The sequence below is a fragment of the Bos grunniens genome, chromosome 14 (assembly GCF_055505025.1).
Source record: "Bos grunniens cultivar Pamir isolate PY7600 chromosome 14, Bosgru_T2T1.0, whole genome shotgun sequence".
Lineage (NCBI taxonomy): Eukaryota > Metazoa > Chordata > Mammalia > Artiodactyla > Bovidae > Bos > Bos grunniens.
Window position 1 is genome coordinate 80,668,988 of NC_141178.1, and position 26,901 is coordinate 80,695,888.

The 26,901-nt window shown below is 45.9% G+C and overlaps 1 protein-coding gene across 48 annotated transcripts in view; it reads right to left on the reverse strand.

Annotated features, from left to right (window-relative positions):
• Window positions 1-26,901, reverse strand: part of PTK2 (protein tyrosine kinase 2) — a 192,950-nt gene that overhangs the window by 144,278 nt on the left and 21,771 nt on the right. For 22 of the 48 annotated variants that reach the window (XM_086337506.1, XM_086337501.1, XM_086337499.1 and 19 more), the window contains exons 2-3: window positions 25,211-25,307; window positions 4,501-4,640 (exon numbers count right to left, since the gene is read on the reverse strand). The exons of 6 other annotated variants lie outside the window; for them this stretch is intronic. The gene's annotated coding sequence lies outside the window, so the exon portion shown is untranslated. Of the gene's footprint in view, window positions 1-4,393; window positions 4,641-25,210; window positions 25,308-26,901 lie in introns of all 48 variants that reach the window. 20 more of the 48 variants (XM_086337507.1, XM_086337503.1, XM_086337505.1 and 17 more) reach the window with 3 other exon arrangements.

The following is a 26,901-nucleotide window of genomic DNA, read 5'->3' on the forward strand; positions in this document are numbered from 1 at the left end:
AACAAGCAGGAGAGAAAAACACTCTAATAACCTGTAAGAGCAACTTTCTTTAAAAATGCAAAGCTACTTACTTTCTTCATTCAAACTGAGAGATAATTAAGGTCATCTAAAAAAGCCAGCTATTTGAACACATGCCACACTTAGTATCTGAGCAGTGAGATAATATTATCTTAGCAGGAAGATAATAAATAACTAGGCTCCTAGAACCTTGCCTGAGCACAGTTTAGCCCTCTTAATATATGGGTAATTTTGTTAGTAGACAACCCCACAGGCTAATAAAAAGACAAGTACTCTACTTAACTGTGAACAGGATCTTATGACTTCACTAACTTCTGGGGGTGGCGGGGTTACTGAACAAAGGCTGTGTCCAGGGATGCCTCAGGGCCGGGTGCTGGGCTTCAACAGCTCGAGATGCTGCTCTGTCTGCAGGCTTTACCTTCAGGCTCCTAACTGCAGGCCTAACTCAAGTGACTGCCCCTACTCCACAGTGAAAACTATCATTTACCACAGAAAACTCTAAACTCAAGCAACAGTGGGAAGAAAGGGGGCTCCAGGAAACACAAGCAAGCTAGCCAGAAAGAGAGCAGAAGAAAGAGGCGGACAGATCCGGGGTTTGTCCTGAAAACCAGCCCAGCCTGCCCCGCTACTGAGGCGAGCCGAGGACAGAAAGGCCCACTGCCGCCACGGGTGCGTCGAGGCACATCCCAGGTATCTGGGCGTCCGGTTCAGCCCCACAAGCAGGGCTCAGGGCTTAATCTGAACCATCAACCAACAGACTACAAATGGCCCGAGCAAACTGGGAGTCTCTCTTGGAACGTAAGATTCTCAAAAATGTCAAAAACAACTCAAAGCTACCTTTCCTTGTCACCAATTGTATTCCACACAGCAGATACTGATCACATCTAATTTTCACATCGAAGCAAAAACAGTGCCACCACTGCTTCAAAAGATGAGTAAAGACAGGGCCTTTCAACCAGGCAGAGGCATGGCCACTAAGCCCACCCGCTGTCCCGGAACAGGGTCTCCACCCACAGCCCAGAAGGCGAGGCGGCAGCTGTCCAGAGCCGGGGGGGGGGGGGGGGGGGGGGGGGCGGACATGGCGCCCAGGGAGAGAGGGCGTGAGGGGGGAGCCTATGGTCCAGATGAGACAACCAGCGGCAGCGGCTTTCTCTCCCTCCAACCAAGCTAACTGATACTTTATTTCAGTGTCCGAATGTCACCTTCTGGGGTACAAGGTCTAAAAGCTGGAAAGATACAGAGAAGCAAAACTTCTCTAGGACAGGACCAGAGGCAGCCTGACGAAGCAGCAGCTACAAGGAAGTTCAGCGCCTCTGGTGGTGGTGGGTCAGTCGCTAAGTTGTGTCCAACTCTGAGACCCCATGGACTTGTAGCCTGCCAGGCTCCTCTGTCCATGGAATTCTCCAGGCAAGAATACTGGAGTGGGTTGCCATTTCTTCCTCCAGGGGATTTTCCAAAGCCAAGAACTGAACCAGGGTCTCCTGTCTTGCAGGCAGACCAACTGAGCTACAAGGGAAGTTCTCAGCAGCCTCAGGGCTGCTGAAAAGAAAAAGAAAAAGCCGAGGGTATGAAAGCAGAGAAGGCTGCAGGTGCTCTGGGAACAGCAGGGCAGCACCTGTGAGTCAGGCCTGTGCCAGCTGCTCTCACAGGAAACGCCTGACTTCAATCCTGAACACAACACCAACAAAGCATTTCCTCCCCCGTGTCTACAGAAGGGGATCCTGAGGACCAGGTGGACCTGCCTCAGGCCGAAGAGCTGAAAAAGGACGAGTCCTAGCCAGGTTGGTGATATCTCTACTCCTGTTTTCTTTTTGCTAAACATTTAAAACAACTCCTGCTTTTAAACTCCCAATCAGTGACATCTTGAAAAGAACAGGAAAGGCCTATAGTTCATGGCAACAGAAGTGAAAAAAGTAAGCAATCCCTTTAAGCTCTGATTTATTTATTTATGAAATTCTACATGTTAATACAGAAAGTTCTTTGATATTTAAAACAACTTCTTTGTAGTATCTGTCCAGCTAAGAACAACTAGTTAGGTGTAAGTCCACTTAACAAGTAAACTCTTAATTAAAATTTACAAGAAAGATTACTATTTGCTCAGGCCCCAAGCCTTAGTCACCCCAACTCCTCTCTGTCTCTGAGGATCAAAGCAATCCATCAGCAAAACCCATTATCCTTGCCTTAAAACTATACCTGGGCCGTGACCTCTCCCTGCCCACTGCCCTATGTCTGCTGCTGACCTGCACACGGGTCAAAGCCACAGGCCAACCCCGCTCCCCCATCTCCAATCCGGCTGCCCCATACTCCACTCTCAACCCAGCAGCTGCAACTGACCCTTCCTTTCAAAACAATCAAGCACACCATTTCACTCCTTTGCTGCTGCTGCATGCTGCTAAATTGCTTCAGTCGTCTTATGGCTCCACCGTCCCTGGGATTCTCCAGGCAAGAACACTGGAGTGGGTTGCCATTTCCTTCTCCAATGCATGAAAGTGAAAAGTCAAAGTGAAGTCGCTCAGTCGTGTCCGACTCCTAGCAACCCCATGGACTGCAGCCCACCAGGCTCCTCCATCCATGGGATTTGCCAGGCAAGAGTACTGGAGTGGGGTGCCATTGCCTTCTCTCACTCCTTTGCTAAAACTCACCAAAAGTTCTCCAGATCCCCAAGCAGGTAGCCTACACACTGAGCATGGTCTTCAAAACCCTGAAGGCTGCCCTCCCACCCACACCTGGGGTCCTCACCAAGCCCACCACCAGGGTCTTCTCAGCTCCAACCACACTGACCTCCACTCTGCCTTGAGCCCACACCAGGCGTGCACGACCTCAGGGCCTTTACACGGCCTGTCCCTCTAGGTGGGACACTCCTGTCTCAGATAACCACAAGGCTCAAATGTTACTCACTCCACTCACCTCGTCTAAAAGTCCACAGCCATACTCTTAACTCCAGTTCCATCTGCCCCAAAGCATACACACCTCCTACAGCCCCCCGTGACTTGTTCCTGCCCTTTGTCCCCTGCCCAGCTACCCCACCACAACGTGCTCTCCACAGGGGGAAGGACATCACTGAGTCTGTGCACTGTCCCCAGGGCCTCACTGCTAATACGGTCAGTACAATGTATAGGCCACACTCCACACCTTCTCACCCCGTAGGTAAGGAGGAGATGGCAGAGGGGCAGTCTAGGTTCTAGGTGTCAGAGCCCAACACTAAGCTCCGTGACAGCATGGCCGGCCTTGGTCCTGGGCACTGCTTCACCTCCAAGACCCAGCACAGGGGTTTGAAAAATATCCACAGAATGAATACGTGCATCATACTTGTTGCAAACCTTGCTTTTCCTCCCAATAAGAATGGAAAAAGAAAAACTGATATGAATTTTAGGAAAACCATATGGAAATGTCCTTCCCCATCTGACATAAAAAATAAACCACACAACTGAAGTATTCTGATACTCCGAACAGAACTTCCACTGCAGATGTTAATAGAACCAAATGATACTAGTGTGTAAGATTAGATAAAACCACTGGAAGGCTAGCAAAGAATGCTATAAACAAAGTTAGTGAGCAAAAGAACACTTCACATACTGTGTAGGTCTGCCCACTCTGGCTTCCCTACAGAAACCTGGCCTGAAATAAGAAAGTCACCAAGGGGGACTTCCCTGATGGCCCAGTGGTTAAGACTCTGCTCTTTCCATGCCGGGGAGGGGGCGTTATTGTCCGATCCTGGTCAGGGAACCAAGATTCCACATGACCCATGGTGCAGCCAAAAAAAGATTTAAAAAAAATTTTTAAGAAATAAACAATCTTTAAAATAAGAAAGAAAAGAAAGTCACTGGGAAAGAACTATTAAGAAACAAACAGCTTACAAACGTCACAACAGCAGCTCACAAAGATGCAACCCTGACGTTCAAGTTCTCATACACTTCTCACAGTTTCCAGTTTGCCTTAGGTTAGACCAAAACTCCTCGGCAGTACTTCTTAGAAGAGTAAAGCACTGGTAAATGGTTTTATGTCAACCAACAAGAAGAATTTGTAAAAACATATAATGTAATTCACATTATATACACAATTCAAAACTTATCTTCTCTTGCCTTTCTTTATGCCTCATTAATCAAAAGTTACAGATTTAAATAAGATCAACACTTTTACCACATGGTACGTCCATTAGCGACTGATAAGTACAATATACCCAACTTCCGTCAGTTGGGTGCCTGTTCTAAGCTTACTTCCATTCAGACTCAGAGAATTATCTGTTCAATGTCACTGTGACTCACTGTCTCCATCACAAACACAGAAAAAATTTTTTCTTAAAGTTTTAATATCAATAAAAATTATGACTTGGTAAGAACTAAAGAAACTTAGTCTTAACAATGGATATAATTACCTTCTGAAGACAAACAGACAATAGGTCTCAAAACACAACATACTCCAAAAGGTGATGGTACTGGTATTACTTGTTTTCCCAGCCAAGTTTCATGACAATTACCATACCTCCCTTCCGATACTCTGGAGGAGCTCTGGGGAAGTTGAGGAAGGCACTGACTTGCCACTGGAAGATGCAAAGGAGCCCCAGTTCTACCCGTGGGACAAAGAAAGAGTCATTTCACCATCCTGAACCTCAGTGTGTTCACCTGAAAAACAAGGACAACGACTATCACTTACTGAAGCGTGAAAATGTCAGTCACCAAACAGCAGAGCAGCAACACGAATGATAATGAAAATATGATAATAATGATGCCAAGTTAATGCCTACTATGCACCAAGCCCAGTTCCAAGTACTTTTAAAATACTGACTTATTTAGTTATTAAAAACCACTCCCACGAGGCAGACTCTATCACCTCCACTGCACAGATGAAGAAACTGGAGCACAGAGAGAGAACTTGTTCCAGGTCACAGGGCTTCTAGGAGCAGAGCTGGAAATCAAACTCGGCAGCTAGGCCCACAGTCTGTGTTCCCTGCCGATCTGCTCAGTGTGCATGCGTGCTCAGTTGCTCAGTCATGTCCAACTCTCTATGATCTCATGGACTGTAGTCCACCAGGCTCCTCTGTCCATGGAATTTTCCAGACAAGAATACTGGAGTGGGTTGTCATTTCCTTCTCCAAGGGACCTTCCTGACCCAGGGATTGAACCCGCTTCTCTGGCGTCTCCTGTACTGGCAGGTGGATTCATTACCACTGTGCCATCTGGGGAGCCCAACTGGCTAAGTGCTTTACACCTATTTTCTCAATTAACACAACCAATGATGTAGGTGATGTTTAAATCCACAAGTGACACGTGAACAAACTGAGGAGCAGAGAAAGGAAGTGCATACCTAACATCAGGCTAGCTGGGCGGAGCCGGGGTAGCACCGGCTCTCGGATACCAGCCAGACCACACCCTTCAATCACTACCCCAGGGATGCTACCTGCAGAGGCTGCAAAGCGTTCCAGAGAGGGGCGGGAGGCAGGCCCCACCTGGCCTCCGGAGGATGACTACTGGGTCACGGTGAAGACCAAAGGGACAAGCAGGAGGAGAAGAAATGTGCCTGGGGGCAGAACACAAGACAGGCCCCTCTCTCCCCGACACAGCACCCCACAGTGGTCCCTGGTGTCAGCAATCCTGCCCAGAACACACTCAGACGAGATGCTGAGCCTGCAGCTGGTACCTGAGAGACGCATCCAAACCACCAGGAGACACCCACCCATCCTAATGGATGAACCCACACTCGAGAGATGAGACAGAGGGAAAATGTCTTCTAAAAGGGCAGAAAGCCCTGAACCTATTATTAATCTAAATAATTCTGAACTAGAGAGTTCCCAGAGACACTAGTTCATAGTCATTCCTTATTTATTTTCCCACATCAAACATCAGCACTAAATTCCAGGTTAAGAATCAGTTGAGAGTTTATGAGGGAAAAAAAGGACCCTGCAATGTGTGAGAAGATGCTGCTATAGTTTTTCAAAATACAATGGGCAGCAGAGGCACAGTAACACAGGGTGAGAGAAGACATTCACCGAACCGAAATTTTCGACCTAAATATATTTAACATGTTATGAAGTACAGGGCAGTTTTTGTGTATGCTGACCAAAAAGACACAAATAATCAAAGGCAATCAAGTAGTTAAAATGTTGAAACTGTTCAACTGTGAAACTTTTATTGAACAGGCATATGCATATCCAAATCACCTCATCATTTCATCACCATGTGTTTTTTACCCTACAAATCCAATTTATCCATAGTTTGACCACTCACCTTATTTAGCAAACAGTGACAGTATCAAAGCACTGGCTCCCGAATTAGGTAACTGAAGCAGAAAGAGCCCAAGAGAACCTCTGGCGTCTGGTTAGAAACCAGGCCGTGCGGCTGCAGGTTGTGAGCAGACGGCTGTAGCTAAAGGGGGCGCTGGGGCCAGGGGGACCCCTGGTGGTAAATGAGCCTCTTCTACAACCTACATTCCTCAGCTATAAAGAGGGACACATCAACCACCGACATTTTAAATTATCCCTCACAGTGGCCTGGAAAAAGAAGGTGTTTCTACAGTGTAATCCAACAGAAGCACCCAGCACGGATCCAGTCCCTCCTCCAGTCATACTGAGTAAGAGGCACCACTGAGGCTTCTCTCCGTCCAAACACAGCTGCACAGTGGCTGGCTTCCTTTGTCCGTCTCCCGCCTCCATGCCTCTGGTCTTGTCACACTGGTGTCAACAGACACTATTCCAACTCAGCAGAAGCATAGAGAGTCACTTTTTCAATTCTACCTAAAATTTTTTATCATTAAAAAGTTATTAAACTCAGCCATAAAAAAGAAAGAAACAATGCCATTTGCAGCAACATGGATGCAACTAGAGATGACCATACCAAGTGAAGTCAGAAAGAGAAAGACAAATACCACACGATACCCCTTCCACGTGGAGTCTGACATATGGCACAAATGAACCATCTACTAAAGAAAAGGCTCACAGGGAACAGACTTGTGGTTGCCAGAAGGAAGGGGAGAGGGAGGAGCCGCGGGGGGTCTGGGTTGGCAGATGCAGACTGTTACATTTAGAATGATAAACAAGGTCCTAGTGTACAGCACACAGAACTATCTTCAATATCCCATGTAAACCATAATGGAAGAGACTACTAAAAAAAGAATGTATGTATGTGTGTAACTGAGTCACTTCTCTGTACAGTAGAGATGGGCACATTATAAATCAACCATACTTCAGTTTTTTAAAAGTTATTAAAACCAACGCCACCCTTATCAGGATGATTATTACTATTTTTTTAAAAAAATATGAAAATAACAAGTGTTGGCAGAGATGTGGAGAGACAGAAACTCTTGCATACATCAGTGGGAATGTAAATGGTGAAACTGCTACAGAAAAGAATGGAGGTTCTTCAAAGGAGTCAAAACTAGAACTACCACATGATCGAGCAGCTCCACATGGGGAGCCCTACATCCAAAAGAACTGAAGGCAGGGTCCTGAAGAGACCGCACCCCTCTGTTCACAGCAAGTATCCACAACAGTCAAGAAGCAGGAAGCACCGTGTTCATCGATGGCGGGACGCAGAAGTGCAGTGTGATTACAGCGGCGCATCACTCAGCCTCTGAAAGGAAGGAAACCCTGTGACCTGGGACATGAGCACAGGGCCTGTGTATGTGCTGTATGCTTCCACTCATGCGAGGCACCTAAAGTAGCCAAGCTCATAGGAACAGAAAGTAGAACAGTGACTACCAGGAAGCGGGGAAGAGGGGAAAGGGGGTACAGAGCTTCAGATTTGCAAGATAAGCCTAGAGATCTGTTTCACAAGATGTTCATACACTTAACACCACTGACCCGCACACTTAAAAACAGCTAAGATGGCAAATTTTATGTTCTGTATTTTTTGCCTATCCCAATAAAAAACTTAAAATGTTAAAACCACTTTAAAAGAACGCATCTCACGTTTTACAACAAATCCGCAAACGTGACACAATTACGTCTACCTGTCGACGGAGAAGGCAATGGCACCCCACTCTAGTACTCTTGCCTGGAAAATCCCATGGACGGAGGAGCCTGGTGGGCTGCAGTCCATGGGGTCGCACAGGGTCGGACATGACTGAAACGACTTAGCAGCAGCAGTATGGACAAGGGGGAAAGTATGGAGACATTAGAACGAGCCTGAAGCGCAAGAGGAAGGAAAAAGAGAGACAACAGCCTATCCTGGACCAGGCTGGAGACAGGCCCAGCAGTGCTGACACTGGTGCGGCACGGGACGCGGTCTTTGCGCGGCTCACAAAATACCCCTGAAGAAAACCTGGGATCACCACTAGTGTTGCCATTTGCAAGAACGAGGAAACGGGCTTACAGAGGTGCAGGACAGAGGATCCGATGAGACTTTGTAAAAGTAAGACCACACGTGACTCCAAAGCCAAGACAGTCACCTTTCCATCTTCTTAAGCCTGAAAGCCCCAAGCTGTCCATTCAGTTTGTTTGAAATATTCCTTGAATTCTGACCTTGCCACACAGTAGATATGTGACCTGGGGCACTGTTTTTCTTTTTTAACTTCTCTTTGACTTGGTTTTCTCATCAGTTAAACGAACTTTAAAATGGCATCTACCATTCACAGCTGTTAGGAGAATTAAATACCATCACATAAAGGGCTTTGACATCATCAGGGCATTCCTTTGCATCTTCTGGGCTGGCACAGTGACTTAAGAATCGCCAGGAACCCAAGAATGCCTAGGACAGAGCCCGGGTCCCCAGGGAGCTGAGAGCTCCCAGAGGACAGACACACAGGTCCCAGTAAGCACGCCCCCGGCAGGCTGGTTGGGGAAACCCCCAGTGAACTTCCTGTGCCATTCCAGGCTTAAACAATTCAGAGGTTTATCTGAAAAACTCAAACAACTGGGAACTGCCTCCATGCTGACAGAAGGGGAATGAGCAAATAAAGATGAGTGACTACATACATGTGTTTAAAAAAACGGTGTTTGCTGAAAATTTTTCATTGATACCGAAAATACTCATTAATTTTTTAAAAAAACAAACATGTTCTATAGAGAATTAAGGTAATTCCCAGTTCTAAACTGCAAGGATTTTCAAGATATATATTTTAAGTAATAAAAATAATAAATTAACACAAAAAATAACTATTTTAAAGAAACGATATCTAGTAAAATTCCCATTATTTTTCTAAATAACACACAGTCAAACAACACATCAAAAGAGAAATTGAAAAAATGTTCAGCACAGGATTGACAATTAAAAACAGAAGATCAAAATCTTTAGGATGGAGTTGAAAGAGTATACAGAGGAACTTTTTAACTTTAAGCATTTATATTTAAAGGGCGAAAACATGAGTTGTCTGGGTTTTTTTTTTTACCTTAAATGAGAAAAAGCATTAGCAAATTAAACCCAAAGTAAGTAGAAGTTAAGACAGAACAAGGAGCAGCGCTGGGGCAAAAGGAAAAATGAATCATAATGACCCTGTCTTCATGAAAAGTTTGGTTCTATCCATCAGGGACCTTTTGCATTGATTCTTGACTTCTAAAAATACTGCTAAAACATCACTTATCTTGATGACTGAGAGTTTTGGGGTCCCTGAGAAATGCCTTATCAGAGTCCTGCCCACACCTTCCCATTCCCACACTCCACTTCCGCCCACTGGCCCACCCGCCATAATCCCAAAGCTCCCCACATCTAGCGCAATCACCTAGAGCTTCGTGAAACTAGAAACATTTCTGCCCAAGGCGTGTTAAGTACAGTCACTCGACTTTAAAAGTTCCCTCTGAGAACAATAAAAGGATTCAATACTTCTTTTTAAACACGAGAATCACAGTAACTAAACTGTAAAAGCATATCTATTTTCTGGAAACAGTTGCGATGCCATTTTTTACACTGAACCAACAAACTCCTGAATTCATTAATGTCTGACCTTAAAAGGAGGAGGCAAGCCCTAAAAATGAGTAAGCAAAATCTATGCTTGCTTAAGGCTGTTTGCACCTCTTAAGAAACAGCAGAAACCCTTCTTATTTAGGTCCTAAGAGCTGGAATAAGAACAGCAACCGCTCAAATTCACAAGCCACATGGGCAGAGCATGACGGCTTCACAGGAGAGGAGAGTCTGTAACAACTCACTTATTCAAAGATTCCTCCTTCCCCCTTTTTTTGAGATGTCTGAATCCAAGGGAGGTGCAACAGTGTGTCCCCTAGAAAAACAGGAAAAGTGCATAAAGTACAGTAATCAGAGAGATGCTGGGGAGTGAGAACAAGGGGGGGCTAAGACTTCAGAGGGCGAAGAACCACAAAGCTGAGCGGGTCTCCTGCAGCTCCTTTGAACTTTGGTGTTTATCTGCCAATCCTGTGAACAAGGAGGAGGCTGAGAACCCTGGCTCAGCATCCACAGAAAACTGCCGCCAGGGGTCAGAGAAGCATGAGAGTCTTTGGCAAGCTAACAACCTACAAGCAAACGTGTCTTTCCTGCCGCACATCACTCGGCAATGAAAGGAAGGTACTGACACAGGCTACAACGTGGATGAAATCAGAAAACATCATGCTCAGTGAAAGAAGTCCAGCGTAAAAGTGTTTAACGTGCATACTGAACACTGTATAAAATTTTCAACGTAAGTCCCACGCAAGTTTTAAATCTAAAAAATGATTTAAACATTTTACCTTTACCTACAGCTCTTCAATCCATAAGATATTCTAGAGAACATTTTAAAAAAACTTCCTAGAAAGATCATCTTTTAGAGAAGAAATTTCTTCAGTTAAATAAAGCCATTATACAGCTTATTCTTCTTTGGGAATATGCCCTGTGCACACATCTTTAACTAATATTAAGTGGTTCACTCAAAAGCAGAAAGCTAAACATCAGAAACAGATGAAAAGGTATCTAACAAGAACAATTGAAGACATTCGAGTTCTGACTGTAGGGGAAACATGAGATCTAATTATAAAACATAGGAACACGGGTCTCCTATAATAAAAGTTACTTAAAATATATATATCAAATTTACACATTTTAAAAAAATCTATTTTGCTTCCCATTATGCGATTGGGAGAAGAAGGGCCAAAAATCTGCAAAAATACTTTAAATTTTCTTTTTATAATCATTACTGCATACTTCTATAGTTATTTCCTGGGGAGATTTTAATTACTTCAGTTGTGCCTTTGCTGCTGCTAAGTCGCTTCAGTCGTGTCCGACTCTGTGTGACCCCGTAGATGGCAGCCCACGAAGATACCCCGTCCCTGGGATTCTCCAGGCAAGAACACTGGAGTGGGTTGCCATGTCCTTCTCCAGTGCATGAAAGTGAAAAGTGAAAGTGAAGTCGCTCAGTCGTGTCCGACCCTCAGCAACCCCATGGACTGCAGCCCACCAGGCTCCTCCGTCCATGGGATTTTCCAATCAAGAGTACTGGAGTGGGGTGCCATCGCCTTCTCCGAGTTGTGCCTGTAAGTAACTCCAAATCTGATTTTGCTTTAAAAAAAAAAAGTTATGAAATAAATATGTCTGTATAAAATGCACTTAAAGAATTTATGAAAGAACATGCATTTATTTTTTGCTCTACATACACAGTCTGGATATGATTACAGGTGGCTTAAAGCACAGTCCTCTCACTGGGATCCTTGAATTACCACCTAAGAACTCAGAGTACAGGAATTTCCTAATGTATATGTCCCAAGCCTTAAATGGAAATCAAATATTATCTTTAAGTAAAAAATAGAAGTATGAATTCATCTAACAAGAACAAAAGAGAACACAAAAATAACAGCATCACCACCTGCAGCGTTTCCTGTAAAATGTAATTACACATTCCTAGTCCCAAGATTTCCAGGGCATTTACAACTCTTTCCATGTGACCTCGAAGTTACCACCTATACTTGCTACAATATGATCTCTACACACAGTTGCTGACTGAAATTCTTTCTTCTGCTGAAAACTATACTCAGGACAATCTCATTCCACAAACTTAGTCAATCTCCACCTCACTCTCACAGTTGTCTAAGAAACCCAAGTCTCCTTTCTGTACACAATCTCCTCTCTGTACATCTATCACAATCCACAGTAAACCCATTTTTGTCTCCTTTACAGAGTCAGGCACTGCAAAAAGAAGGCACCCTTGGCGTCTGCTGCACAGCTAAGGAAACCACTCTGCTCTGCCGTCTGGGAAAGCTCCCGACAGCAGCCGCAACGTGTCCTGGAGTAACACCACCATCATGATCACTGCACAAATGCCATGCAAACACCATGCTTTCTACCCTCTTCCAGATAAAATCCACTTAAGAACTGACACCACTTTCACAATCAGAATATCCTGCAAGAAAAGCTACACCCTGCTCCCTTTCCCATCTTCTTACCTGAATAAAAGTAAGGTCTGGGGAACCGGTGGGGTTGGGATAAAAAAGAAAGGCAGATACGTTTTCTTCAGCCATCTAGAAGTATGTGTCACATGGAAAACTCCTCAGTGCCCAATGAGTGCAAGTTTATGCTGAACTTCGCACCTAAGTCAGGTCAAGTCAAAGTTGCTCAGTCGTGTCCAACTCTTTGCGACCCATGGACTATACAGTCCATGGAATTCTCCAGGCCAGAAAACTGGAGTGGGTAGCCATTCCCTTCTCCAGGGAATCTTCCCAACCCAGGGATTGAACCCAGGTCTCCTGCATTGCAGGAGGATTCTTTACCAGCTGAACCACAAGGGAAGCCCAAACTAAAGATTTACTCTGAAGATTAAAAGTCACACTCAAGTGAACAAGTACATTTTTAGTAATTTTTTAAATCTTTTATAAATTATGACAAAATTAAGCACATATGTGATCCGTTTTCTCAAACATGTTAAATATCCCTGTTACTGACATACAAGGCAGTGAAGTTCAGCTTTGAACAGTGAAAATGCAGCTCCAAGACTGACCAAGTCTCACTTGCCCTCAGCTACCAAAAGAGGATCAATTTAGGATCAAGAGTGTTAGGTAGGTAGAATAGGGAAAAGGAGTCCAAAATGGCGGTGGCTAAAAGACAAGGAAGGTCAAAGGAAGGTCCGAGGACCAGAGTGAAGACTTCAGGCAGAACAAACAGCACTCCTGGCTAAGCCCAATTTGCATAGGGCAGGCCCAGGTGGAGGAAAAAACATATAAAAGGAGGAGCCAAAGCGCTTTCTCACGGACTCTCTCCCGCGTGCGTGCACTCTCTTTCTCTCTCTCTCTCTCTCTCCTGCTATCTTCTAAATAAAATAGAGCTGTAACACTGATTTGCCTAAGAGCTATAACACGGTTTGTCCAAGACCTGAGAGCTCCAAATCTTTGTTGTGACCAAAGAACCGAGGAACGTACACTCGCGTGACAGAGTTTCCACGTAAACGCAACAGGCAGCCTGCATCAATGCTGCAGGTCCAGAAGAAAACTACCACTGGAAGACCCCCCAGTCTTTCCCATTTAAATCTAAAGAATGAGTCTGTTCCAGGATATGTCTACTGTGATACAGAGGTTATGAGAAAATGTCATACATACACCCAAACACCACTATTCTATCAAGCTTTTCTATTTCAAAACCACTGTCACCAGCAGGCAGAAGCTACGCAGTAGGCACACACTCCATCTTATGACGCGTCACTTCATAAGGCTCACATAATGAAAAATCAGTATTTACGCTGTACTAATCTCAATTTCATAAACTAACAAAGATATTTTTTAAGGGCGACATTGTTACTCAAATGTACATCAAAAACTGTAAGAAGAGCCAAAAATGATTCCAAATTTTCAACCAATCATCTGCAAGACTGGGGGAAAACCTCTCCTTCAGCGGTGCAGAGCACAGGACTGGGGTCACGCAGGTGCTGGGCACTCTGCTGGCCAATGAAGATCTCAGGCATCTCCCTTCTCACGCTCATTCACCAGGCCCCGATACACTCACTGCTCACTACACTAACACATCGCTGACGGATGGGCAAGTGGCGGGAAGAAAATGACCTCTGCTTGAAGGAGCTGGGATTAACGGTTATGTTCAGGACAAACAACACAGCGTGTGTTAAGTCAGGCAGGAAAAGCTATTTTGCATGAAACACAATGCAGAATACACCAAATATCCCATATCAGTACAGTAACAAAACAAAATGGAAATTAAACCAAAAAAAAGAACAAGCTTCCCTCTGTCAAAATGGAAATTGCCTGAGATTCTGTAGATAGTAAAGTCAGTAGCTAGGAGCACATCAATGCTGTATACTGTCACCCTGCTTATTTAATTTGTATGGGAAGAGTACATTATGCAAGATGCTGGACTGGATGAAGCTCAAGCTGCAATCAAGATTGCCGGGAGAAATATCAGTAACCTCAGATATGCAGATGACACCACCCTTGTGGCCAAAAGCAAAGAGGAACTAAAGAGCCTCTTAATGAAAGTGAAAGAGGAGAGTGAAAAAGTTGACTTAAAACTCAACATTCAAAAAATGAAGATCATGGCATCTGGTCCCATCACTTCATGGCAAACAGACGGGGAAACAATGGAAATAATAACAGACTTTATTTTTTTTGGCTCCAAAATCATTGCAGATGGTGACTACAGCCATGAAGTTAAAAGACTCTTGCTCCTTGGAAGAAAAGTTATGACCAACCTAGACAGCATATTAAAAAGCAGAGACATTACTTTGTCAACAAAGATCCATCTAGTCAAAGCTATGGTTTTTCCAGTGGTCATGTATGGATGTGAGAGTTGGACTATAAAGAAAGCTGAGCACCGAAGAATTGATGCTTTTGAACTGTGGTGTTGGAGAAGACTCTTGAGAGTCCTTTAGACTGCAAGGAGATTCAACCAGTCCATCCTAAAGGAAATCAGTCCTGAATATTCATTGGAAGGACTGATGCTGAAGCAGAAACTCCAATACTCTTGTCACCTGATTCGAGGAAGTGACTCATTTGAAAAGACCCTAAAAAAAAAAAAAAATTAAAAGACCCTAATGCTGGGAAAGACTGAAGGTGGAGGTGGGAGGAGAAGGGGAAGACAGAGGATGAGATGGCTGGATGACATCACCGACTCAATGGACATGAGTCTGAGTACAAACTCTGGGAGTTGGTGATGGACAAGGAAGCCTGGCGTGCTGCAGTCCATGGGGTCACAAAGAGTCAGACACAAGTGAGCAACAGAACTGAACTGATGGAGAAAGAATGGATAGACAAAACAGGATAGACTCTTGCAAGGGAACACTATACTCAGCAACAGAAAGGAACCAACCACATAGCAATATAGATGAATCTCTACTACATGGGGCTAAAAATCACCTTTCACAGTTATACGCAGCGTACCACTCTGCTGACATGAGCTCCTAGAACAGGCAAAAGTGACCTGAAGTGGAAGGAACACAGAAGTTATGGGGGGAGGGGAGCAGCGAGTGGTTGGGGCAGGGACTGTGACCATGGAGGGGCATGAAGGAACTTTCTGGGGCCCTGGGGCCCTGGGGCCCTTCCCAGGCACTATAAAGCCTTGCTGTGTCCTCCATTTCTTGTTTCAGCCTCCAAAACCTTCCCTGAGTTGCAAAGGGCAGATTCAAACAGTTACTAATTAGGGGAATGCAGAACTAGAGGAGGAGCAGTAGAAAGATCAGTGTGTGAATAAAGCAGGGTCCTGGTTCCTCCTCAAAGGGTAGATAACACGTAACATCTGACACAGGTCTTCTACAGCAACTAAGGGCCCCACCCAGGTAGAGGACTGTAACTTCAGGCTGAGCAGAACCCAAACTGCATGGAAGCGGAAGACTGATGATTGAGATTCCTTGAACACAACCTGTTACCTCTCGCCAGCCAATGAGAGGAGGGCCACACACCCTGCAGTCGCCTTCTCCCCTGGAATTTTGCCCCAAGAACCACCCAGGATTCAGGTCTTTTGAGCATTCTCCTTGCTTGGCCCTGCAATAACTTTTCTCTCCTTCAAATTCCAGCATTTTAGTTTATTTGGCCTCCGTGTGCGTCAGGCACAAAAACTTGGGTTCAACAAGAAAATGACAATGGTGTCTACATTTTGGTAAGTGTATGAGCTGCAAAGGCAATGTTAACTTTTGTAAATTTGGTAATTTGATAATTCCATGAATACATCGTGGTCATTCTGTTCTTTTCATACTGTTCATGGGGTTCTCAAGGCAAGAAGGCTGGAGTGGTTTGCCATTCCCTTCTCCAGTAGACCACGTTTTGGCAAAACTCTCCACCACAATCCATCCATCTTGGGCGCCCACGTGACACGGCTCACAGTTTCACTGAGTTGGACAAGGCTGTGGTCCACGTGATCAGTTTGGTCAGTTATCTGTGATTGTGGTTTTCATTGTGTCTGCCCTCTGATGGATGAGGATAAGGGGCTGGTGGAAGCTTCCGGATGGGAGGGACTAGTTGTGGGGAAAACTGGGTCTTGCTCTGGTGGACAAGTCCATGCTCAGTAAATCTTTAATCTTCTGCTGACGGGTGGGGCTGTTCCCTCCCTATAGCCCTGCTTTGGCAGAGGTAATGGTGACCTCCTAAAAAAGGGCCTATGCCAGCACCCTGTACCTCCCAGGCCTGCTGCAGTCAGTGTCCCTGGCCCCGCGGCAGGTACTGTGGACCCACGCCTCCACCGGAGACTCCGGAACACTCACAGGCAAGGCTGGCTCAGTCTCCTGTGGGGCCACTGCTCCTTTCTCCTGGTGCACACAAGGTTTTGTTTGTGCCCTCCCAAGTCTCTGTCTCCCCAGTCCCGACTCATCGCAGTATCTAAGCGGTAAAGGGAGTGAGCGCTGCAACCTACTCTCACAGTAAATACACGTGTGCACGTACCTGGAAAGACAGAAAGAGAGGGTGGGGTGGGGGAAGGGAGAGAAGAGGAAAACAGGGTTGGGGAGGGCCTGCAGGCAAAGGCAACAGAACGTTAGTTTAACATCTGGTGAATCTAGGTGAAGTGCCATATTCAGGAGTTCCCTATACTACTACATCTTATAACTTTTCTATAAAAGAAAAAAATTTTTTCATCTAAAAAAACAAAACACACTGTACACTTGAAACACTGTAAAGCAACTATACTGCAATTTTAAACAATTAAAAACCAAAACCCAAGGAGCAGCAAACTGGAAAGGGTGCTGGAGGGTTTCTGAGGCAGTCAGCCCAGCGCAGACCACTGTCACTTTGCTGTTGAGCCCAGTTCACGCGCCCATAGCACAGGGAGGCCCAGCAAACCAGAACACTGGAATCCGAGGGAGAGAAACAGGTTTACCGCAGACAGAAAGGCAAAAGCTGTGCTACCGCACACTGAAGGCGACAAGCGTTCACACTGCAGATCCCAAGTCACCCAGAAAGGCTAAAAGTGAGTCTGATGACTTTCAGTACATTTTTTAAGAAGACCTGTAAGTATCCTTTGAAATACATAGGAAAATAAACACGGTTACATATTTTTTAAGTGTATAATCCACTATTTTTTTCCTATTCTGCATATACAGTAACTTTAAGCAAATCATACCAAAACCTCTCAGGAGACACTGCATGGTACACCCCAAACGTGTGCAGCAACAACACGAGCCAAATCAAAGCAAACACCCCGCAAGCCATCCCCGAGCTCATGCAACAGGAGCCCCACAGCACCTGGAAATGCCATCAACTGAAGCAAACACCCCAGCCTTCTCCTCGGCCTCTGGACCAGGATTAAGTTACCGCGGGGTCCAGAGGAAGACACAGGGATGGAGCCAGACAGCAAAAAGTAAGCAGGACAACTCCACTCTCTCCTCTGTCTCTCAGTGTGCTGCCAAGAGGCCACTAGCGGATCTGGGCCATGTGCTCACTGTACAGAGGGCGGCAGGCGGGAGCTGCGGTGAGCGGGGCTGGACACACACGGTGGGAAGCTTCACGTGTCCAGGGGAGAGCAAGGAGGGCCGCAAACACAGAGGGGCACGTGCAACAAGGGGCAGAAGCCCGCTCCGCTGTACCACTGACTGCTGTGACCACACAGAGCGGCACCTCCCATCATAAAACCATGAAGTCATCATTTAAAATAGTGGCCTTCTTACTTTCCAAAATCAAACAAATTTTGATTTGTAAATAAAAATTAAAACCCTCACACACAAACTTCCACTTTAATTTCCCTCCCCACTCTATACATAAACAAGGGCCTACTGGGAAAAAGTGCTGAATAACTGCTCTGGAGGACATCAGAAAGCACCACAGAGCAGTAACAAGCAACTCTCCTGCATGCTTCTAAAAACTGTACTTCAATTGCAAGTCTTAAGCTCAACGAAGCCTATGTGTATCATTTTCTGTGTGCATTCTTGGTATTTCTAGCAGTGTAAAATATACCTGTATCCTACAATTACAGCTGACCGAACAAAACAGCTGAAGACTACATAAATTTGTCTCATTAACCAGAGAAAACATTATTTATTAATTGTAAACACTGGTAAAACTATTTTTCTCCAGAGCTACAAGAACTTGAAATCCCCTAAAATAATTTAACTTTTAAAACACTTTTAACTTATGCTAATTACGCAACATCTGTAATATACAATCATGTTATATGAAGATAAACTACATACAAAGGCTTTAGCATACAAAACTCAGCCAAGGACTTCAAGGTTACATGGTTTCAGAAGCTGTGTCTATGGCTAAAATCTACTTCACTTAAACTTCCAGGATACCTTGTCCAGAAAAATAAAGTTTAATCCAGCCTGAAAGAAAACCTGAGCTCAAGTGCATACAGTATCTGTGTGTATACACACAGAAGTCACCTATCTTTGAAGCCTGGGGTATAATTTCCATACAGGAAAACCTCCGGCTCAGGAGCTCTGACGAACGTCCTCTGTGGCGTGGCCACCGCCAGGCGGAGGAACGGCCGCTTTCTGTCGCCCAGAGGAGTGTCCTCATGTCCCCGGAAAACAAGTCTCTCTCTGGCAGCCCCAGGCAGCCACTCACCTCATCTCTGCTCTCAGAGCTCTGCCTTAACCAGAATGTTACATCAATGGAACCCCAGCAACACGAGCGCTTCATGTTCTCAACGGGCAGAATGCTTTGGAGACACACCACTTTGCTCCTATGTTGGTAGTTAGTTCCTTCCTGTTGCTGCTGCTGGATAGGATTCCACTGCAGGGGTGGACCCCAATCTGCTCATCCGTTTTCCAGCTGATGGGCATTCAAGTTGTTTTCCATTTTAAACGATTATGAATAAAGCTGCTATAAACATTCAGGCACACGGACATAAATTTTCATTTCTCTTGGATAAATACCTCAAAATAGGATTACTGGATTGTATGATAAGTATATATTCAACTTTATAAGAAACTGCCAAATTATTTTCCAAAGTGGTTATACTTTGCATTCCCACCAGCAAGGCAAGAGTCCTGTTTCACATCTTTGTCACTGGACACTGTCACCTCGTGCCGTCTAGTTTTACTGTTAACCACTCTAACTGCGTTGCAATGGCACCTCAACGTAGTTGCTGTCTGCCCTTCCCCAGTGAGTAACGGTGCTGAGCATTTTTCTGTGTGCTTATTCTTATCCTATGAAATGAACGAAATACCTACTCAAACCTTTTGGCCATATTTTCAATTGAAATTTTCACTGAGATCTTTTCTTTAAAACTGAATTATAGGGACTTCCCTGGTTGTCCACCAGTTAAGACTCATGCGTGCCAAGCAGGGAGTGCAGGTTCAATCCCTGGTTGGGGAACAAAGAGCCCACATGTCATATGGTCAAAAAATAGAACTTTTTAAAAAAACTGAAGTATAGTTGCTGTACAATATTATCTAAGTTACAGGTGTACAATACAGTGATTCACAATTTTTAAAGGTTATGCTCCATTTATAGTTATTATAAAACACTGGCTATATTGCTCATTTTGCAACTTACTTTATACCTAATAGTTTGTACCTCTTACACCCCCAGCCCTCAACTGTCCCTCCCCAATACCCACTCTCTCCAGTGGTAACCACCAGCTTGTTCTCTGTAAGTCTGCTTTTTTTGTTGCTGTATTCACTAGTGTGTTGTACTTTTAGGTTTCACATATAAGTAATAACATACAGCACTTGTCTTTCTTTGACTTATTTCATTTAGCATAATACTTCCCAAGTTCATCCACCTTGCTGCAAATGTTCTTTTAAGAGACATCTACCCTTTCTGCTGCTGATGCTAAGTCACTTCAGTCGTGTCTGACTCTGTGCGACCCCATAGGTGGCAGCCCACCAGGCTCCCCCGTCCCTGGGATTCTCCAGTCAAGAAAGAACACTGGAGTGGGTTGCCATTTCCTTCTCCAATGCATGAAAGTGAAAAGTGAAAGTCAAGTTGCTCAGTCGTGTCCAACTCTTAGCGACCCCATGGACTGCAGCCCACCAGGCTCCTCCGTCCATGGGATTTTCCAGCCAAGAGTGCTGGAGTGGGGTGCCATTGCCTTCTCCGTCTACCCTTTCTAATAGACAATTAAAGAAGAAATGCTGAGGAGTTTGTATATTTTGACTTCAGAATTCATGAGGAGTAGACCAAAGTCTCAGAGAAGGCAATGGCACCCCACTCCAGTGTTCTTGCCTGGAAAATCCCAGGGCCGGGGGAGCCTGTTGGGCCGAAGTCCATGGGGTCGCTAAGAGTCGGACATGACTGAGCGACTTCCCTTTCACTTTTCATTTTCATGCATTGGAGAAGGACATGGCAACCCACTCCAGTATTCTTGCCTGGAGAATCCCAGGGACAGGGGAGCCTGGTGGGCTGCCGTCTATGGGGTCGCACAGAGTCGGACACGACTGAAGCGACTTAGCAGAAGCAGCAGCAGCAGCAGACCAAAGTCTATAAAAATTTCCACAGGAAAAGTTGTCTCCCCACTTCTAGGGATAGGAACGGACCCATTTCCCTAGTTTTCCCAGTATTTGATGAAACCACCTCTCTGCTCAGTCTGAGCTGGGAACCCCGGACTATGAACCACCTGCAGAGCTCTGTACAAACAGCGGTGATGCAGGTCAGCACAGGCGACACAGACACGCCGAAAACACGCACCATGGTCGATGCGCGGCTGACAGCACAGAAAGGAGGCGCGGCGCTTAGGGAAGGGTCTGCGACTCTCCACTACGAAAGCAAGACCCACCGCAGGACCATCAGGGCATGGGAACTTGAAAACTTGATGACCACCATATGAAACCTTGGGCAAAAAGTTTCTTAACGTCTCCAAGTCCAGTTTCTCTATAAAATGGGAACAGTAAGTGCTACCTTACTGAACTATTATAAAAAATTAAATACTAATCTGACACAATGACTGACACATAAATGGCAGCTATTATGATTATGACTATTTCCTTCACCCAAATTTCTGAATCACAATGTAAGACTGGAAACATAAAGACACACTCTTCACAGAGGTATGAGCATTAAACTGAGGCCTCACACAGCAGGTAACGTGCACACAGAGGACCCACTGAACTCAACGCAGGGTCCTGATCATACACGAGAACCGCCAGGCATTTTCAGAAGAGCTGCCCTGGAGCTGGCAATCACTGAGAGTCTTTGTGGACCTTATTTGTCAAGATTTTGCCTCAGCACTTCAAATGCAGTGATACTTCTTTCAAAAGGCTCCAATCTAACCACCCTGGGTCTTGCATGGCCTCGTCATGAACGCTTCCTTCCCTCCAGGATGCTACGACCATGCCACACAGGTGGGACTGCTGCTCACACACCTTGGCGATATCTCCAACCTCTCTGATGCCCACACGCCCTGGTGAAGCCAAACACGGAGCAGCTTCTTAAATGCCCTGTTCATGCCTGACAACCAGAGCAGCTCAATAGCACAGCCTGGCTCCACTGACTGCTCTGTACAGCCAGACAGATGCCAACTGTATTAAGTTTTTGTGACAGGTGTTCTATAAGGATTTTTTCCCCATGAGTCAATACACAAAATCAAGTTTCAGATTATCACTTGGATTCAGGAGTTCTGGTGTCTCCTAGGCTCAGATTTGGGGATATTAAAAATGTATAACAAATGTTAAACAATCAGAATGCCACATTTCCCATGAAGCCTGCTTCCATCTCTGAAGGGTGCAGTCTCTGCACCGTCCAGCTCCACCTCTGTGCACTTTCTTCCCTCGAGCACCCACCCCTGCTACAGCCAGCCATTCCTATCCTCCTGCAGGCCCCTCTGGGAAGGCACTCTCCCGTGCTCCGCACAGGACCACTAGGCTCAGTCACACACCCCACATCAGAAAACGAACAAACCACCCAACGCTGAAGCCGCAGATGACACGGTTCCACATGGAATGCGGCGTCTTGGAGGTAACTTCCAGAAAGTCCACAAGGGAAGACAGTTACAAAGGGGGGTGATGCAGAGTGGAGCTGGGGGCTGGGGAGGCTAGGGAACCACTGCTTCCAGCATGATCTCGCCTGCTACCATCTTGGTAATTACATGAATTAACAAAAATCCACCCTGCCGTCCTTCCCCACAGCCCTCAGGATAAAGCTCCAGCTCCTTACCTGGGTTCCGCACCCTCCTTCACAGTCAGGCTGCTGACTACCCTCCAGCCTCACCTGCGCACACTTCACCTGTCAACACCTGCAATCACTGCTCTAAGTAAGCTACACTCACATATCCGCAAAAACCAAGCTCTCTCGCCTGGGCCTTTGCATGAGACGTTTTCGCTCCTTGAACACTTGTGTGCGGGCCACACACTCTCATCCTCCGGGGTCCACGTGGGCACTGCAGCCCCTGGGGGCCTGTGCCGACCAGGCTGGTCCCGGGCCTGTGAGCACGGACCCCCGCACTCTCTGCACACTCTCTCCCCATGGCAGAGGTCAGCACCCCAACAAAACCGGTGTCACACAAGAACACGAACCATGTCCATCCTGCTTAGCACCTAGGGAAGTCTCAGGACGATATCTGGAATTCCAGACACTAAAAAACAGGTTTTTTGAGTAAACGGCCCCAAGAACTCAGAGTCCAATCTATCTTAGTTGTACTCACTTGTCCTGATGCTTAAAAGACATCTTTATTAACAAAATGGGGGTCTTCAGAGGGTCTTGAGGCAGCCTTCCTTCCTGTCTACCACCTTCCCACAAACGTTAACCCTGAAAATGATCTCCACACATATTTCAGTGATTCAACTCCTCCAAAACTTTTCTGCACCTTCCTAGAATTAAGGTTGCAAAACACCTCCATCCCAAGTTCCTGCCCTCCAACACACACACCAAATCAAACAAGAACCAAGAACCAACTCTGGCAAAGCAGCTCCAGAAGCAGAGCTGCTCTGCAGGGCCCAGGAGGACCAGGAGCTCACGATGGCACACTCGGGGGGATGGGGGTCTGGCTCTTAGCATCGCAGCTCCAGGCTGACTTTGGGGGAGGCAAGACGGACTCCTACTGTCTGACCATCTGTCTGGAGGAACACCAGTTAGACGGTTATCTTTCTGGGCTTAAGTATTTTCAAATACTGGTGGGGAGGGGACAAGCCAGAATCAGTAGATTATCAGCAGTCCTGGTGCTAAAAGCTCCAATGAGCTGGAGAAGAGGCCCCTGGCTCATCAGGGGCCTGCCTGACGTCTCACTGCCCTCCCGCCAGGCCTTTCTTCCGCTCCATCGTATTTCAAGAAGAATTCTGAGTGCCTTCTACTAAATATTGCCCCCTCATGTAAATATTGTCCCCTGTGCTGTACCTGTACCAAGATGAGGTATTTTTAAGCTCTAATGTTGCTAAAAAGCTACACTTGATATTCTGCCTTATTTGGATCTACTAAAAGAAGTTATTTTGTGGCAAGCATTAAACATTCCTTCATTCAGTATTTAGTACAAACCACCTATGAATCAAACAAAAGATGCAGAAGTGAAATAAATTTTTTTTTATTTCCAAGACTCTCAGAAACAGATTTGCACCCAAGTGGACGTTACAGTCACAGGAACAAACGTATCATCTGGATGGAGGGGGATGCAAAGAGCTGGGCTGTGACCTCATGACCTGCAACACCATCACAGCACGCAGCCCAGGCTCCTCCCACAGCCAGTAAAGAGCGGGGCGAATTGGAAAAACAGGACTAAGACTTCCGGGCCTTGCTCGGAAATTGAAACTGCATGACATAATTTCCCTTCCCTAATACCTAGCCTCTGTAGAGACAGAAGCTGCTTGGGGGAAAAGAGAACAAAGCAGGAAAGTGAACCGACCCTCAGAAGGAAGTGGAAAAACTTTAACCAGGGCCCTGCCACCTGGACATCCAACACAAGGACACTGGCCAAAGTGAAATTCAACACAGTTATAAACTGTCATGAGGTCTGAATCCATCAAGTTCATGAGGCTTTTACCAACACAACATATTGGTACAACAGAGTGCTGACCAACGCCAGCACCCCAGGAGACACACATTCATTTTCTCTGGCTGCCTGTCCTCAATTCACCACCAGACTCACCAGAGAGCAGTCCTCAGACATCAGACAAACTGGGATAGAACCTCAACTCTACCACTTCCCCACTGTGGGGCATGAAACAAACCCCACAGCTAAAAACGGCCACATCATAAAGAGCCCAGTTTCTCGGGCCCAGCTTCCCTCCCAGGGAGTGACCACTGCTGACATCTGTGAGCACGTCACATACCTCTCACCTCCTGTGCCTGGGGAAGGGCTATCATCACGCCCTACTGGATGGGAAAGCCAGGTGTAGGCAGTTAGTAAAGCGTAAGTAGCTAAGCTGCCATCTGAATCCAGAGCCCCTGAGAACCAGGTATCAGAGGACAGGGCACAGGCTGAGTCAGACACAGTGTGCGTCCCAGCTCTGCACTGGGACCTGTAGCCTCACTGTCCCTCAGTGACGCAAATGTGAGAGGGGAGAGGACCCATCAGCAGGCATATCATGGTATTATAAGGTACCAGACCCCATTCCGGGCTTCCCAAGTGACGCTAGTGCTAAAGAACTTGCAGGAGACATAAGAGACATGGGTTCGATCCCTGGATCAGGAAGATCCCCTGGAGGAGGGCATGGCAACCCACTCCGGTATTCTTACCTGGAGAATCCCATGGACAGAGGAGCCTGGTGGGCTACAGTTCATGGGTTTGCAAAGAGTTGGCCCTATTCTAAACCATGTGATGTTATTGTAGTTGTTAACCATATATACAAAAAGGTATATAAAGTACAGAAGGCACACATATAGAAGGGACTAAATGACTTCTATTTTTCCTCCCACCTTCTCTGCAAAATTCACTACCTCTTGTTTGTTTCCACTGTGTGTCAAAAAAACCCTATGACAGGGGAAAGAAAAATCAAAACAAAACAAAACACCAAGACACAAGTGTAGCAAGAGAATCAGACTCACAGTTCAGAAGGCCACCAAAACTCCGTGAGGAAGTCGCACGACGACTTACAAACACTCCTCCTTTCTCCTTCCTCTTTCCATAGCAGTCACCGAGAACCTGACAAGGAAAGACAACATGCATTTACAAAACCACCTCTCCACCACTTTTTCAAAGAGCCACTGTGTTCACCCCTTCTCAGAGCCAGTCTCATCACCTACGACACATGAGGGTAAAAACACGCCATCAAGTCCGTCTTCAAACCTACATTTCAGTCAAGAAAATACATGTGAAAACCTGGAGACTACTAAAACGTATCAACAAGCATGCATTAATATGACACAGAGTTAGCTAGTAAGCTCAGGGAAAGATCACCAACAATATATACATCTACTTCACCCTCTCCCACTAAAATTATACTAAAGAGGTATTAAAAAAAAATTGAATAACAAAACACAGCTCAGGCAGAACTGACAGGGCAAAAAGAGAATTCTGGAGCCTGTGAGAAAAGCTTCTCACACGGAAGATAAAGACGAAAACAAATTTTTTAAAAACGGGGAAAAAAAAAAACTTGGAGGAAACAGAAACTATGAAAGTTTGGAAGCATAGTAAATGACTCAGCAGGCCAAGAAAGCCAGGTTCTAAGCCAGCAGTGGAAAAACTAAGACCCGATTCCACTTCCACAGGGGTGTCCCAGAAGGCTCAGAGCGGGCAGCACCGGGGCGGGCAGGACAGGGCCTGGCCACTGCTACTGCTGCTAAGTCGCTTCAGTCGTGTCCAACTCTGTGTGACCCCATAGACAGCAGCCCACCAGGCTCCACCGTCCCTGGGATTCTCCAGGCAAGAACACTGGAGCGGGTTGCCATGTCCTTCTCCAATGCATAAAAGTAAAAAGTGAAAGTGAGGTCGCTCAGTCTTATCCGACTCTTAGCGACCCCATGGACTTCAGCCCACCAGGCTCCTCTGTCCATGGGATTTTCCAGGCAAGAGTACTGGGGTGGGGTGCCATTGCCTTCTCCAGGGCCTGGCCACAGGGAGCAGCAAGTCTGCTCAAGCCGCAGCCAGAAGCTCAGCCCCAGGCGTCCGAGTGCTGCCCCATCCCTGATGGCCACTCCCAGGAAAAGCAGAGTGGCTCTCAACTGAAGGCCCCCTGCCCAGCTGGACTACACACAGGGGGACTTCATCACCATACAAAACTCAACGGTGGGTCCTCGAGCTCCCCACCCCTCACACACCCACCCAGCCCCCAGATTTCTGTAGTCAGAATTCCACACGAAAGAGACTAGAGAATATTCTTGGGGAATATAATCAGACCAAGAAGAAAGACCTGAAAATACACTGGGGATCCCCCAACAAATCGTCCACCCCTAATACCCTGATGTAAAAGTCAAAAGGCCCTCCCCATGGCAAACAGAAGGAAAGGGTTCTGGAGGATTGGGAGGTAAGGAAATACTTGAGAGAAACAGAAACTCTACAATCAAAAACCTAGAGGTAAGAAGATGCTGCAATCAATAAACAAAAATAGGATACTCATGAATATTCAAGAACATGAACACAGAAGCAAAAAACTAAAAAGAAGGTTAAGTTAAATTCAAGACATCTCCCTGAGAGCAGGATAAAAAAATGAAGGAAGAAAGGGAAGGACGGTGGGACAGAAGTATACTGGAGAGAAAGAATAAGAAAAATACATCAGCCAAGACAGTTTCGTGGATAA